We start from the raw sequence: 14,685 nt of genomic DNA, 5'->3' as shown, positions 1-14,685 counted from the left end.
ACGGGAACACCAGAACACGTCTCCTCGGCCACCGCCTGTGGGGAATCAGCCGTAGGCCCAGGGGAAAGCACACTAACAACATTAACAGCCTGGGGAGCTGCAAACTGAGATGAACCCTCCGGGGCGGGAACAGAGGGCCTCTCAGCAGCAGCTCCATGTGCACTCACCACCTGCTCGCTGCTAGCCACCATCTTTGCTACCACATGGCTCACCACCTGCTCATCGTTAGCCGCCATCTTAGCGACCGCATGGCCGCCGTCAGACAAAGGATCAGCAAGCCTCGAAAGAGTCCTCCCGGGGGGCATAGGGGACTCCTCTCCAGCAGCCGACCGCACGTCCGTCGGTCCTCGACCCTCAGACTTTTCACGACCCACAGCAGCTCTCCTTCGACCTGGGCAAGCTCTAAACAGGTGCTCCGCAGACCCACAAAGACTGCAGGTCTTCGGAGCCAAACATTTCGCCGCCATGTGCTCCGTAGAGCCGCAATGGCGACACCTGGTTACTTTGCAGTCCTCTCTTACATGTCCATTCTCCCCACACTTCCAACAACCCCCAGGCCTCCCAGGGACAAACAAGTAGCCCCTGTCTGGCCCCAAGGCGAAGGACTGGGGAGGCGAAGCCCCCGCTTTAAAGCGCACTTTAAACCTTCTCCTTCCCGTCCAGAAACCCCTTGAATCAGTCACTTTAGCACCCTCTCTCACATCACGGCAATACCTCTTCAAAAAAGCAACAATATCTTCTTCTAACACAAAAGGATTGAACATGTGCACAAAAACATGAGTCTCTGACGAAAAAAACACCATCCCCTTAAAACAATCCGCATGTAACTTCTCATTAATCCTCTTCTTAGCCATTTCAAAAAACATTTCAGTCCGAAAAGTAACATCAAACGTACCTTGAGGCCGATACTCCTGCAAGCAAAGGACCTCCCGCACTCCCAAATCCAAAGTGTCCAGCAAAACCTTGTCCGAAAAGTACTCCCTCTTCATCTCCGTCCTCCTGCTCACCGGAACCACAAAACGGATCGTGTTCCTCAATCTCAATGGGCCCAACGTCCCCATCGCCTTCCCGTCGCGTGAACGATATGCTCCACTTGATCTTAGCCAAAAGGCCGAGAAGCGATACCCCACAACTGCACGGGGTGCGGCGGCCCCTCTAGCGACGCCCCCCGCGCTCACATGGTTACGGGGGGAGGCGGGGCCAGCAAAAGCGGACCGCCGCCGCCGCCGCCGCCGCAAAACAAAACACCACGACGCTTGACTTTGGACAGGCAGGTGCAGCTCCGCCGAAGCAGAGCTTCCAAAAATACCGTAAACTCGGGGCAGTTCCCCTCCACGGAAATCTTTAGTAAAAGGCGAAAGATTTGTACGAGATGAAGAGAAACCCGAGCGATGGCTGCCACAGGGCACGCCGGACGGAGAGCATGAACGGCGCCGGTCGTGGACGTGAGGGTGACTCCAAGGCGTTGCCCAGTGGCAACAAGACTGCAGTATCAACATCCCCTTTAAATTTAAATGTGTAAAAAAAAAAAAAAAAAAAAAAAAAAAAAAAAAAAAAAAAAAAAAAAAAAAAAAAAAAAAAGAGTAAAAGGGCGGGAAAACCCAAAAGGGGCCGAAAAGGGAGGTGGCGCGGTTGGCCAAAACACCTGGCAAGGACTCCTGCTGCTGCGTCTGCTCTGCTAAGGAGGATTTCATCACAGTCAGTCAGTCAGTCAGTCAGTCAGTCAGTCAGTCAGTTCCACTGGGTTGGTTCTTTTCTTACACAGTCAAAGGAATGTGCACCGTTCCCGGAGTCGCTGCAATACCGGGTCGATGCGTGGAGCGGACGGAGCAAGCCCCTCTTCCGTCTCCCTGTTCCAAAAATCAGATTAATATATGGTCCTCGGGTAGAGGACGTATCAGATATTAAACTGATAAGAACAGATACTACACTTGATCTTAGCCAAAAGGCCGAGAAGCGATACCCCACAACTGCACGGGGTGCGGCGGCCCCTCTAGCGACGCCCCCCGCGCTCACATGGTTACGGGGGGAGGCGGGGCCAGCAAAAGCGGACCGCCGCCGCCGCCGCCGCCGCAAAACAAAACACCACGACGCTTGACTTTGGACAGGCAGGTGCAGCTCCGCCGAAGCAGAGCTTCCAAAAATACCGTAAACTCGGGGCAGTTCCCCTCCACGGAAATCTTTAGTAAAAGGCGAAAGATTTGTACGAGATGAAGAGAAACCCGAGCGATGGCTGCCACAGGGCACGCCGGACGGAGAGCATGAACGGCGCCGGTCGTGGACGTGAGGGTGACTCCAAGGCGTTGCCCAGTGGCAACAAGACTGCAGTATCAACATCCCCTTTAAATTTAAATGTGTAAAAAAAAAAAAAAAAAAAAAAAAAAAAAAAAAAAAAAAAAAAAAAAAAAAAAAAAAAGAGTAAAAGGGCGGGAAAACCCAAAAGGGGCCGAAAAGGGAGGTGGCGCGGTTGGCCAAAACACCTGGCAAGGACTCCTGCTGCTGCGTCTGCTCTGCTAAGGAGGATTTCATCACAGTCAGTCAGTCAGTCAGTCAGTCAGTCAGTCAGTCAGTTCCACTGGGTTGGTTCTTTTCTTACACAGTCAAAGGAATGTGCACCGTTCCCGGAGTCGCTGCAATACCGGGTCGATGCGTGGAGCGGACGGAGCAAGCCCCTCTTCCGTCTCCCTGTTCCAAAAATCAGATTAATATATGGTCCTCGGGTAGAGGACGTATCAGATATTAAACTGATAAGAACAGATTTTTTTTTTTTTTTTTTTTATTGAATATAAACAGTGCGAAGCAGCCTTGAAAATACAACACACAGGAGATACACACAGGATACACACAACACACAAAAGATACAGAAGGAAGTTTAAGTTTAAGCTAAGCTAGAGGCTGCTGCCATAAACAATAACACATAACATAACATAACAACGACCCAGGCACACAGGCCCGGCCAAACACAGTGAATGACATACACACATATACGAAAAACCTTACCCACCCACAACACACTGTTTAATCCACCCAATACATCAAACCAGCACACCCACAAACACAGAAACACAGATACACAACCCCATCACACAAAACACATCAACCCAAACCCATCGTCCGCTTTACGCTCTCCACGTCCCATCCCCCCACCTGAACAGTAGGGGGCGGCCTCTCCCCCCTCCCTAGCCCCTGTGCAGTTCCACCTCCGACCACCGGGGGCGGAGCCCCCACCGGTACAACCACAGTCGTCTCCACCTTCTGCCGGCTCACAGGACCTGCCGTTGCCCTCCCATCCACTAGAGGGCGCTTCACTGCCCCCGCCGCCGCCGACACTTCCACCATCTCCTGCTCCTGCGAAGCAGAAGCATCCGCCCAGCTGGACTCCACCGTCTTCCCCACAGCCACGCCCTCCACGACCTCCAACCCAGCCACACCTTTGACCTTAGGACGGCCATCTTGGGTGCCATGCGGCTTAGCGGTAGCCGTAGCAGCCGAGCAGCCAACCTGGCTACCCTGCGGCCCAGCCACCACACCACCAGCCGACACAGCAGGCACCGGCACCAACACTCCACTCCCAGTCCCCGTCTTCTCCACCACCGGCACCGTCTTTGCAGGCCTCTGCTTCCCCTCACCCGACACCGCGGGAGCCCCCGTACCAAGAGCAGGAGCCCCCGCAGCGCCAGTCACCACCCCAGCATAGCTACGCCGTTTAGCACACCCAGCAAACAAATGATCAGTGCCCCCACATAAAACACACTCCTTCAACTTAACACAATCTTTCACCACGTGTCCCACAGCCCCACAGCGCAAACATGACTTCACATTACATTCCCCACGTAAATGCCCCACACCCCCACACCCCCAGCACTCACTTGGCAAGTCCGGTATGAACACTCTCCCCCGGTCAGGTCCCAGAGCAAACGCGTAGGGAGGCCGCACCACACGACCCCCCGACGAACGAAAGCCCGCAACGAAGCTCCACTTTCCCGTCCAAAATCCATTAGTGTCCAAAATCCGCTGCCCATCCGACAGGTCCACGCAGTACCGTTCCAAAAAGCTCCAGACATCCTCCAACAGCACGTGGGGGTTAAAGACCTGCACGATGACTGTGTTGGTCGCGCCCCACTTCGCCGCACACATCCCCTCCGCCGCCACGATTTTCCCAGACGGAATCGTCCACCGCCGATACCCCTCGGTCATCCCCGCCATCGTCCGGAAGGTCAAATCAAAACAGGTCCCATCCACCGCTCCCTGCAGGCACAGCACCTCCTTGTCCGTCATCCGAAGCCGCTCCTTGACAATCTGTGCTCCGAATACCTCCCGAGTCACCATCTCCCTTTTCTCCACCGGCACCAGGAACCGAATTCCATACTTCGGGATCCCCGTCCACGTTTCAATGGCCACCATCGCTATCTCTGCTACTTGATCTTAGCCAAAAGGCCGAGAAGCGATACCCCACAACTGCACGGGGTGCGGCGGCCCCTCTAGCGACGCCCCCCGCGCTCACATGGTTACGGGGGGAGGCGGGGCCAGCAAAAGCGGACCGCCGCCGCCGCCGCCGCCGCAAAACAAAACACCACGACGCTTGACTTTGGACAGGCAGGTGCAGCTCCGCCGAAGCAGAGCTTCCAAAAATACCGTAAACTCGGGGCAGTTCCCCTCCACGGAAATCTTTAGTAAAAGGCGAAAGATTTGTACGAGATGAAGAGAAACCCGAGCGATGGCTGCCACAGGGCACGCCGGACGGAGAGCATGAACGGCGCCGGTCGTGGACGTGAGGGTGACTCCAAGGCGTTGCCCAGTGGCAACAAGACTGCAGTATCAACATCCCCTTTAAATTTAAATGTGTAAAAAAAAAAAAAAAAAAAAGAGTAAAAGGGCGGGAAAACCCAAAAGGGGCCGAAAAGGGAGGTGGCGCGGTTGGCCAAAACACCTGGCAAGGACTCCTGCTGCTGCGTCTGCTCTGCTAAGGAGGATTTCATCACAGTCAGTCAGTCAGTCAGTCAGTCAGTCAGTCAGTCAGTTCCACTGGGTTGGTTCTTTTCTTACACAGTCAAAGGAATGTGCACCGTTCCCGGAGTCGCTGCAATACCGGGTCGATGCGTGGAGCGGACGGAGCAAGCCCCTCTTCCGTCTCCCTGTTCCAAAAATCAGATTAATATATGGTCCTCGGGTAGAGGACGTATCAGATATTAAACTGATAAGAACAGATACTACACTTGATCTTAGCCAAAAGGCCGAGAAGCGATACCCCACAACTGCACGGGGTGCGGCGGCCCCTCTAGCGACGCCCCCCGCGCTCACATGGTTACGGGGGGAGGCGGGGCCAGCAAAAGCGGACCGCCGCCGCCGCCGCCGCCGCAAAACAAAACACCACGACGCTTGACTTTGGACAGGCAGGTGCAGCTCCGCCGAAGCAGAGCTTCCAAAAATACCGTAAACTCGGGGCAGTTCCCCTCCACGGAAATCTTTAGTAAAAGGCGAAAGATTTGTACGAGATGAAGAGAAACCCGAGCGATGGCTGCCACAGGGCACGCCGGACGGAGAGCATGAACGGCGCCGGTCGTGGACGTGAGGGTGACTCCAAGGCGTTGCCCAGTGGCAACAAGACTGCAGTATCAACATCCCCTTTAAATTTAAATGTGTAAAAAAAAAAAAAAAAAAAAAAAAAAAAAAAAAAAAAGAGTAAAAGGGCGGGAAAACCCAAAAGGGGCCGAAAAGGGAGGTGGCGCGGTTGGCCAAAACACCTGGCAAGGACTCCTGCTGCTGCGTCTGCTCTGCTAAGGAGGATTTCATCACAGTCAGTCAGTCAGTCAGTCAGTCAGTCAGTCAGTCAGTTCCACTGGGTTGGTTCTTTTCTTACACAGTCAAAGGAATGTGCACCGTTCCCGGAGTCGCTGCAATACCGGGTCGATGCGTGGAGCGGACGGAGCAAGCCCCTCTTCCGTCTCCCTGTTCCAAAAATCAGATTAATATATGGTCCTCGGGTAGAGGACGTATCAGATATTAAACTGATAAGAACAGATACTACACTTGATCTTAGCCAAAAGGCCGAGAAGCGATACCCCACAACTGCACGGGGTGCGGCGGCCCCTCTAGCGACGCCCCCCGCGCTCACATGGTTACGGGGGGAGGCGGGGCCAGCAAAAGCGGACCGCCGCCGCCGCCGCCGCCGCAAAACAAAACACCACGACGCTTGACTTTGGACAGGCAGGTGCAGCTCCGCCGAAGCAGAGCTTCCAAAAATACCGTAAACTCGGGGCAGTTCCCCTCCACGGAAATCTTTAGTAAAAGGCGAAAGATTTGTACGAGATGAAGAGAAACCCGAGCGATGGCTGCCACAGGGCACGCCGGACGGAGAGCATGAACGGCGCCGGTCGTGGACGTGAGGGTGACTCCAAGGCGTTGCCCAGTGGCAACAAGACTGCAGTATCAACATCCCCTTTAAATTTAAATGTGTAAAAAAAAAAAAAAAAAAAAGAGTAAAAGGGCGGGAAAACCCAAAAGGGGCCGAAAAGGGAGGTGGCGCGGTTGGCCAAAACACCTGGCAAGGACTCCTGCTGCTGCGTCTGCTCTGCTAAGGAGGATTTCATCACAGTCAGTCAGTCAGTCAGTCAGTCAGTCAGTCAGTCAGTTCCACTGGGTTGGTTCTTTTCTTACACAGTCAAAGGAATGTGCACCGTTCCCGGAGTCGCTGCAATACCGGGTCGATGCGTGGAGCGGACGGAGCAAGCCCCTCTTCCGTCTCCCTGTTCCAAAAATCAGATTAATATATGGTCCTCGGGTAGAGGACGTATCAGATATTAAACTGATAAGAACAGATACTACACTTGATCTTAGCCAAAAGGCCGAGAAGCGATACCCCACAACTGCACGGGGTGCGGCGGCCCCTCTAGCGACGCCCCCCGCGCTCACATGGTTACGGGGGGAGGCGGGGCCAGCAAAAGCGGACCGCCGCCGCCGCCGCCGCCGCAAAACAAAACACCACGACGCTTGACTTTGGACAGGCAGGTGCAGCTCCGCCGAAGCAGAGCTTCCAAAAATACCGTAAACTCGGGGCAGTTCCCCTCCACGGAAATCTTTAGTAAAAGGCGAAAGATTTGTACGAGATGAAGAGAAACCCGAGCGATGGCTGCCACAGGGCACGCCGGACGGAGAGCATGAACGGCGCCGGTCGTGGACGTGAGGGTGACTCCAAGGCGTTGCCCAGTGGCAACAAGACTGCAGTATCAACATCCCCTTTAAATTTAAATGTGTAAAAAAAAAAAAAAAAAAAAAAAAAAAAAAAAAAAAAAGAGTAAAAGGGCGGGAAAACCCAAAAGGGGCCGAAAAGGGAGGTGGCGCGGTTGGCCAAAACACCTGGCAAGGACTCCTGCTGCTGCGTCTGCTCTGCTAAGGAGGATTTCATCACAGTCAGTCAGTCAGTCAGTCAGTCAGTCAGTCAGTCAGTTCCACTGGGTTGGTTCTTTTCTTACACAGTCAAAGGAATGTGCACCGTTCCCGGAGTCGCTGCAATACCGGGTCGATGCGTGGAGCGGACGGAGCAAGCCCCTCTTCCGTCTCCCTGTTCCAAAAATCAGATTAATATATGGTCCTCGGGTAGAGGACGTATCAGATATTAAACTGATAAGAACAGATTTTTCCTTTGGAAAACTTTTATTGTCACAAACTCATGTTTTTGCATTACATTTTGATTTGTTTTGTTACATTTCATGGATTTTTCTTTGTGATACATTTTCATTTTTCTTTCATCATTTCATCACATTTTCATCACATCACATGGTTTTCATTCTTTTCACATTTTGCATTTTCATTTCACATTTTACATTTTCATCATTTTTCACCGCACATTTTTTACAAAAATAAAATCATTTGTCTATAAAAGCCATTTTTGTTTTAAAACTGTGTCTGTGTGTGCAAAGTCCATGTGTGTGTTTAAAAGTTCATGTTTGTGTAAAAGGATGTTAAAAGTCCACGCTTTTAAAAGAGTTCCAAATGTAATAAAATGCAATAAGAGTCAATTAAAAGGTCTCCGTTGTGCCGGACCGGGGTGAGCCACTAACAAGAGGCTCCACCCCGCTCTCCAGAAGAGCGAGGCAAGCGCGGATGCGCCCAGTGGAGGTCCTCCCCTCCGCCCGCTGCTCCGTCCCGTGATGGTGATAGTGGGGGTGCGTCGGCGGGAGCCAGCAGCCGTGGGGGGCGGGAACCTTCTGCTTGAGCCCCCGGCCCCCTCCTCCGAATGGCGACGCGCGGCGCCTCCTGCCGCGTAGATGTCACCAGCCGCCGTAACGCTGGCAGGGGCACCGTCACGCGCTTCCCCACCAGCAGGTTGCGGGAGGTCCACAGTGCGGCTTTTATGCAGTTTAGGGTGAGCCAGAGCGCGGCGAAGTCGGCGGCTGGGATGGTGGTGGCGCCCTGGCCCACCCCGCTGACCACTAGATGGTAGCTTGGGGGGACCTCCCCTGCTGGCAGGCTCGGGCATTGCAGGGGGCCGATATCGGCCCACAGGTCCCTCGCCACGCCGCACTCCCAGAGCAGGTGCCGCACGGTCTCAGGTTGGCCGCATCCTGGCCGCGGGCAGGTGTTGGTTCTGGCCATGCCCCGGGAGTGCATCACGGCTCTGACCGGGAGGACCTCATGGAGCGCCATCCACGCCAGATCCTTCAGCTTGTTCTGGAGGGCGGGGTGGGCAGCGTTCCTCCAAGCCTGCTTGGCCTCACTGAGTGTGAGGCCGGGAACGGGGCTCACTGCTTCCCGGTCCTGCACAAGAGAGACAAGAGATTTTGCTTTAGTTAAAATGGTGACATCCTGCCCCTCTAAGTCAAATCTCATTAAAAACTTTTTGATAAAAACATATTGAGGGGGCAGGTTAAAAGCAACTGGACGTTTAAGATCAGTATTTAAAATTTTCAGTTTTCTCAGGTACGACCCCATCCAGAACCGGGCCAGGGCTGTTGTCTTGCTGTCTCCGGATGGGGCCGTCGCGTATCTGATGTGGAGGGCGGTGAAATGGGCTCCTAAAAACAGGTGGGGGTCTGGGAGGCCCTTTCCTCCGTTCTCAGGTCTTTTCTTCAGGACCTCCCTCCTTAGTCTTTCCCACTTGGACCCCCACATGAAATAAAACACCGCTCTCTCCACACCTAAAAGAAAGCTCCTGGGGGGGCTAAAAACAGAACACAGTAATAAAAACAAAGGTAAGATAACTGCTTTGAAGATTAAAACCTTACCTTCAAACGTCAACTGTCTTAGTCCCCAGAACCCCAGTCGTTGTCTCACTTTCCCTAACGCGTCAGTCCAGTTGCCCCGTCCACCACCCTCATTGTCAAATTTAATACCTAAAATCTTTATGTCTGTCTGTTTAAAATCTACTGCCAGATCTGGTCTTACGTCACCCCACGGCCCAAAGAGCTGGGCCTCGGACTTGCCCCTGTTGAGCTTGGCGCCCGAGGCCCTTCCGTACCAGTCAGTCAAGTCGAGTGCTCTTTGGGCCGATAAAAAGTCATTCAATAAAAGGGTCACGTCGTCCATGTAAAGTGCGCAAGTCGCAGTCAGTCCACCTGGCAAGTCCAGTCCTTTGATCCATTTGTCCTTTCTCAATATCTGTGCCAGCGGCTCGATGCACGCAACGAACAGGAGTGGGGATAAAGGACACCCCTGGCGGACGCCAGAGCGAACATTTATCGCATTGGTTAGGTGCCCATTTACTCGAATTTTGCTGTTGATGTCTTTATACAGCAATCCCACCCACTTTAAAAACCTCCCTGGAAAACCCATTTTTTGCAGTACCTTTAAAAGGTACTGGTGCGAGACCCGATCAAAAGCTTTCTCAAAATCTAAATTTAGCACTAAAAGCCTAATATTTCTGTCTCTCGCAAAACAGATGGCGTCTCGGACCAGCACTAGGCTGTCCGTGATCCTCCTTCCAGGGACGGCACAGACTTGATCCGGGTGGATCACGTCCTCTAAAACAGTCGACATGCGTAAAGCTAAAAGTCTGCTAAAAAGTTTACAATCACAGTTTAAAAGCGTTATGGGTCTCCAGTTTTTAAGGTCAGTCCTGTCGCCTTTTTTATATAGTAAAGAAACTATCCCTGATCTAAAGCTGTCTGGAAGTCTGTCAAGTTCGTCAAATTCTTTAAAAACAGTCAGCATGTCGTTGGCTAAAATGTCATAAAAGGTAACATAAAATTCCACGGGGAGCCCATCCTCTCCCGGGCATTTTTCTGTTTTAAAACCTTTAAGACATTTTAAAAGCTCAACCAATGTAAAATCCTCTGTTAAAACTTGTTGACTGTTAAGAGTTTTATTTAAAAACTCTAAAACTTCCTCCATCACCTCCTCATGCACCTCTTTTTCGGAGTACAGGTCTTGGTAAAACAGTTGTATAATTTCTAAAATCCCCTCTGTACAATTTTCTTCCTTCCCATCATTTTTTAGCTTCATTATCCCACCCCCTCTTGATATTATTTTCTTAAAAAAGTACCTGGTGCATTTTTCTCCTTCTTCTGTTTCTTTTTCTTTGCTTCTTAAAATTGTTCCTTTACTTTTGAATTCGGCTAAAACTGACATTTCTTTTCTTACCTTCTTGATTTCTTCATTAAAATCAAAACCCATGTTTAAAAGGTTAAAATACCTCTGTAGTCTCTTTTGCAGCCCCAACATGCACCTCCTCTCTCTCTCTCTTTTGTCTCTACCTTTAATCTTAAAAAAAGTCTTGGTCTTTCCCTTCACCATCTCCCACCATTGTGCACGTGTATCGAAAAAGTCTTGGAGGGTCTGCCAGAGGCTGAACTGCTCCCTGTATTCTCTGACTATCTCCTCATCCTGTAACAGGGAGCAGTTTAGCCTCCACAGCCCTCCACCTACCGTCACACCTGTGGGGAGTGAAAGGGTGCAGGAGAGCATGCAGTGATCGGAAAAGAACATAGGGGACAATGTAGCATCCGTGGGCGGGCAGTCTCTTGTTAAAACATAGTCGATACGGGAGGCTCGGGCGCCGTCACCACTGTGCCAGGTGAAGCCCTCCTCCCGTGGATGCACTTTTCTGTAGCAGTCGACTAAATTAAAATCCCTAACTATATTCTTTAAAAGTACAGATGTCTTATCTACCTTAAAATCTTCCCCTACATTCTTTCTATCCTGTCTGCTTAAAACACAATTAAAATCCCCTCCGACCACTAGGGGAGCCCTCCCTAGCATGTGGGGCTGCAGCTCTTCTAAAAAGTCATGTCGGTCGTGTTTATCATTAAAACCATACACATTAAGAACATTAAAATCCCTGTCTAAAACAGTCAAGTGGGTTAAAAGGGCCCGCCCGGGTCTCACCACCGTGCTGCCCTTCACCGAGATGTGTGGATTCTTGATCAAGATGGCGACCCCGTCCGCTCTGTTAAAATTGGACCCGCTCCACACGGAGGGTCCCGGGGTCCACATCTGTTCCCACTTGCTGTAATTGTTTAAAAAAGGCAAGGAGCACTCTTGCAGCAGAAATATATCTGCATTCAGAGTGCTCAACAGGGATAAAATGCTCTGAGCTCTCACTAGAGTCTTCACACTTCTTACATTGATTGTTGAGATTGTGAGACTCATGAGCAGTATGATAAAAATGAACACGACAGAGTTAAAACACTACAGAGACATGTTTTTAAAACAAGTGGAGATCAACCGGGGTTGATCTCCTGTGACACCTGCTCCTCCTTTATGACCATTGAATTTGGTCCAGAAGGGTCACTGGTGTCTCCAGCGTCGGGCTCGGCAGAGAAAAACTCTTGCGTTGCCCTTGGCGTGGATGCTCTGAGCGCCATCCGCATAAAAGACACTTCACGTCCACCGGGCCACAGTCGATTCAGATCTTCCGAAGAGGAACTATCTGAAGACAGTATCACCCGGTTTTTCTTCTCTGTCATTTCTGACAGAGGAGATTCTAAAGGTCTCTTATGCTGCGCATTGGGGAGTGAAGCAGGTGCTTCAGCCCCCTCAGAGGCCACACTCACCTCCTCAGCGGTTTCGGGAGGCGGGGCTTCCTTTTCTCCTTCAGGCTCCTCCTCCGCCTGCTCCATCTCCTTTCCCAGCTGGGAGGGTGTGGCCTCCAATCCGTGCTCTGACTCTGCCTGGGTGTTAGCTTTGCTCGTAGCCGCCCGGCTAGTCCCTGAAGCTGGCTGGAGGTTTCCCTCCAAAACTTCAGGGACCACCCCTTCCTCCATTTCGTCCTTCTCTTCCTGTTCTTGTTCTGGGCCATGCGGCCGGGCGGCCATGGCGGCCATTTTGGTAGCCTTTAGCTTGTTGGCAAAAGAGCTAGGGCAATCTCTGTAGAGATGGGATGAAACTCCACAGAGATTACACTTTCTGCCATTTGTGCAATCTTCGAAAAGATGCCCAATTTCTCTACACTTCCTGCATACAATTTCCTGGCACGCTTCGGCAAGATGCCCAAGCTGGCCGCATTTGCGACACAGCTTAGGCATCCCTTGGTAATGAATGTAGCCCCGGTTCTCTCCCAACACAATCATAGACGGAATCTGACGGAGGCCTAGGTAACTGCTCGGGTCTTCCCATTGTTTAATGGGAACTCTCCACGAGCAGTTCCAAATGCCATCCTCGTCCAAAACCTTAACTGGTGGGCTACGAACCGCGCAAAATCTAGCCAGCCATGTGCTAATGTCTTCCCCAGTCACAGTTTCATTGAACATTCTAACAATCACCACTTTTTGTGAATTGTCCGAAAGTTTCTCAACTTCAAACATGGAGAGCTGGTCTTTACAAGTAACAAACCGTTGCCAAAAACTATTAAGCAGTGAAGCCGAGCGAAAGCTAACATCAAATCCTTTGTTTCCAGGCAGAGTCACCAAACAATTTAACTCACTAGCATTAAAACCGAGCATCTGTTGGACACACTTTCTTGAAAAGTCCAATCTGGACATCTCCATTAGCCTTCCATTTTTTGACACGAAATTAAAACGTACGCTGTGGTGCCTCCTCATGCCAGCACGAGCAGCCGACATGGTGGAGGCACCACCAGCCTAAACCTAAACTAAAACCACTAAAACTATAAATACTTAAGACAATAAATTAACTAAAAAACTATGCTAAAAGGCTAAGCTAAAACAAGCTAAAAACCACACAATAAAAAGGAGCTAAACAGCGCTTACCTGGGCCTGGTGTTTTAAAAGGAAATCCAAAGGAAAAGGCAGCTGCTTGGACCTGTTAAAAGAGACAAAAAACACAAAACAGTACAAAAAACAAAACGAAAAAACAGTAATTTTGAGACAGAAAAAACACACAAACCAATATAACTCCCGGATGAGAGTGTCCAAACCACCACAAGGTAAGGACCGCCTTCCTCTCACCGCGAGTCGACCGCTGTCTTAGCCAAAAGGCCGAGAAGCGATACCCCACAACTGCACGGGGTGCGGCGGCCCCTCTAGCGACGCCCCCCGCGCTCACATGGTTACGGGGGGAGGCGGGGCCAGCAAAAGCGGACCGCCGCCGCCGCCGCCGCCGCAAAACAAAACACCACGACGCTTGACTTTGGACAGGCAGGTGCAGCTCCGCCGAAGCAGAGCTTCCAAAAATACCGTAAACTCGGGGCAGTTCCCCTCCACGGAAATCTTTAGTAAAAGGCGAAAGATTTGTACGAGATGAAGAGAAACCCGAGCGATGGCTGCCACAGGGCACGCCGGACGGAGAGCATGAACGGCGCCGGTCGTGGACGTGAGGGTGACTCCAAGGCGTTGCCCAGTGGCAACAAGACTGCAGTATCAACATCCCCTTTAAATTTAAATGTGTAAAAAAAAAAAAAAAAAAAAAAAAAAAAAAAAAAAAAGAGTAAAAGGGCGGGAAAACCCAAAAGGGGCCGAAAAGGGAGGTGGCGCGGTTGGCCAAAACACCTGGCAAGGACTCCTGCTGCTGCGTCTGCTCTGCTAAGGAGGATTTCATCACAGTCAGTCAGTCAGTCAGTCAGTCAGTCAGTCAGTCAGTTCCACTGGGTTGGTTCTTTTCTTACACAGTCAAAGGAATGTGCACCGTTCCCGGAGTCGCTGCAATACCGGGTCGATGCGTGGAGCGGACGGAGCAAGCCCCTCTTCCGTCTCCCTGTTCCAAAAATCAGATTAATATATGGTCCTCGGGTAGAGGACGTATCAGATATTAAACTGATAAGAACAGATTCCTTTCCTTTGGAAAACTTTTATTGTCACAAACTCATGTTTTTTGCATTACATTTTGATTTGTTTTGTTACATTTCATGGATTTTCTTTGTGGTACATTTTCATTTTTCTTTCATCATTTCATCACATTATCATCACATCACATGGTTTTCATTCTTTTCACATTTTGCATTTTCATTTCACATTTTACATTTTCATAATTTTTCACAGCACATTTTTTACAAAAATAAAATCATTTGTCTATAAAAGCCATTTTTGTTTTAAAACTGTGTCTGTGTGTGCAAAGTCCATGTGTGTGTTTAAAAGTTCATGTTTGTGTAAAAGGATGTTAAAAGTCCACGCTTTTAAAAGAGTTCCAAATGTAATAAAATGCAATAAGAGTCAATTAAAAGGTCTCTGTTGTGCCGGACCGGGGTGAGCCACTAACAAGAGGCTCCGCCCCGCTCTCCAGAAGAGCGAGGCAAGCGCGGATGCGCCCAGTGGAGGTCCTCCCCTCCGCCCGCTGCTCCGTCCCGTGATGGTG

General features: G+C 50.9%; 12 non-coding genes and 2 pseudogenes across 12 annotated transcripts; all 14 read right to left on the bottom strand.

Annotated features, from left to right (window-relative positions):
* Positions 1 to 1,278: 1,278 nt before the first annotated feature.
* LOC121680328 lies at positions 1,279 to 1,392 on the bottom strand. Its single transcript, XR_006021658.1, has one exon. It is a non-coding gene; the product is annotated as a U5 spliceosomal RNA (small nuclear RNA).
* A 378-nt stretch (positions 1,393 to 1,770) lies between these two features.
* LOC121682220 lies at positions 1,771 to 1,961 on the bottom strand. The gene has a single exon (XR_006022472.1). It is a non-coding gene; the product is annotated as a U2 spliceosomal RNA (small nuclear RNA).
* A 155-nt stretch (positions 1,962 to 2,116) lies between these two features.
* On the bottom strand, positions 2,117 to 2,230 carry LOC121680323. Its single transcript, XR_006021656.1, has one exon. It is a non-coding gene; the product is annotated as a U5 spliceosomal RNA (small nuclear RNA).
* Positions 2,231 to 2,605: 375 nt separating this feature from the next.
* On the bottom strand, positions 2,606 to 2,797 carry LOC121683715. Its single transcript, XR_006022881.1, has one exon. It is a non-coding gene; the product is annotated as a U2 spliceosomal RNA (small nuclear RNA).
* A 1,807-nt stretch (positions 2,798 to 4,604) lies between these two features.
* On the bottom strand, positions 4,605 to 4,718 carry LOC121680317. The gene has a single exon (XR_006021653.1). It is a non-coding gene; the product is annotated as a U5 spliceosomal RNA (small nuclear RNA).
* A 337-nt stretch (positions 4,719 to 5,055) lies between these two features.
* Positions 5,056 to 5,246, bottom strand: LOC121682214. Its single transcript, XR_006022470.1, has one exon. It is a non-coding gene; the product is annotated as a U2 spliceosomal RNA (small nuclear RNA).
* A 155-nt stretch (positions 5,247 to 5,401) lies between these two features.
* Positions 5,402 to 5,515, bottom strand: LOC121680314. Its single transcript, XR_006021651.1, has one exon. It is a non-coding gene; the product is annotated as a U5 spliceosomal RNA (small nuclear RNA).
* Positions 5,516 to 5,869: 354 nt separating this feature from the next.
* On the bottom strand, positions 5,870 to 6,060 carry LOC121682209. The gene has a single exon (XR_006022466.1). It is a non-coding gene; the product is annotated as a U2 spliceosomal RNA (small nuclear RNA).
* Positions 6,061 to 6,215: 155 nt separating this feature from the next.
* LOC121680312 lies at positions 6,216 to 6,329 on the bottom strand. Its single transcript, XR_006021649.1, has one exon. It is a non-coding gene; the product is annotated as a U5 spliceosomal RNA (small nuclear RNA).
* A 337-nt stretch (positions 6,330 to 6,666) lies between these two features.
* Positions 6,667 to 6,857, bottom strand: LOC121682204. Its single transcript, XR_006022465.1, has one exon. It is a non-coding gene; the product is annotated as a U2 spliceosomal RNA (small nuclear RNA).
* A 155-nt stretch (positions 6,858 to 7,012) lies between these two features.
* Positions 7,013 to 7,126, bottom strand: LOC121680310. Its single transcript, XR_006021648.1, has one exon. It is a non-coding gene; the product is annotated as a U5 spliceosomal RNA (small nuclear RNA).
* A 355-nt stretch (positions 7,127 to 7,481) lies between these two features.
* On the bottom strand, positions 7,482 to 7,657 carry LOC121683553 (annotated as a pseudogene).
* Positions 7,658 to 13,540: 5,883 nt separating this feature from the next.
* On the bottom strand, positions 13,541 to 13,654 carry LOC121680307. The gene has a single exon (XR_006021647.1). It is a non-coding gene; the product is annotated as a U5 spliceosomal RNA (small nuclear RNA).
* Positions 13,655 to 14,008: 354 nt separating this feature from the next.
* Positions 14,009 to 14,183, bottom strand: LOC121683647 (annotated as a pseudogene).
* Positions 14,184 to 14,685: the final 502 nt, after the last annotated feature.

The sequence above is a fragment of the Alosa sapidissima genome, chromosome 1 (assembly GCF_018492685.1).
Source record: "Alosa sapidissima isolate fAloSap1 chromosome 1, fAloSap1.pri, whole genome shotgun sequence".
Lineage (NCBI taxonomy): Eukaryota > Metazoa > Chordata > Actinopteri > Clupeiformes > Clupeidae > Alosa > Alosa sapidissima.
The sequence above is the reverse complement of the archived record's forward strand: the minus strand, read 5'-3'. Positions and strand labels throughout refer to the sequence as shown.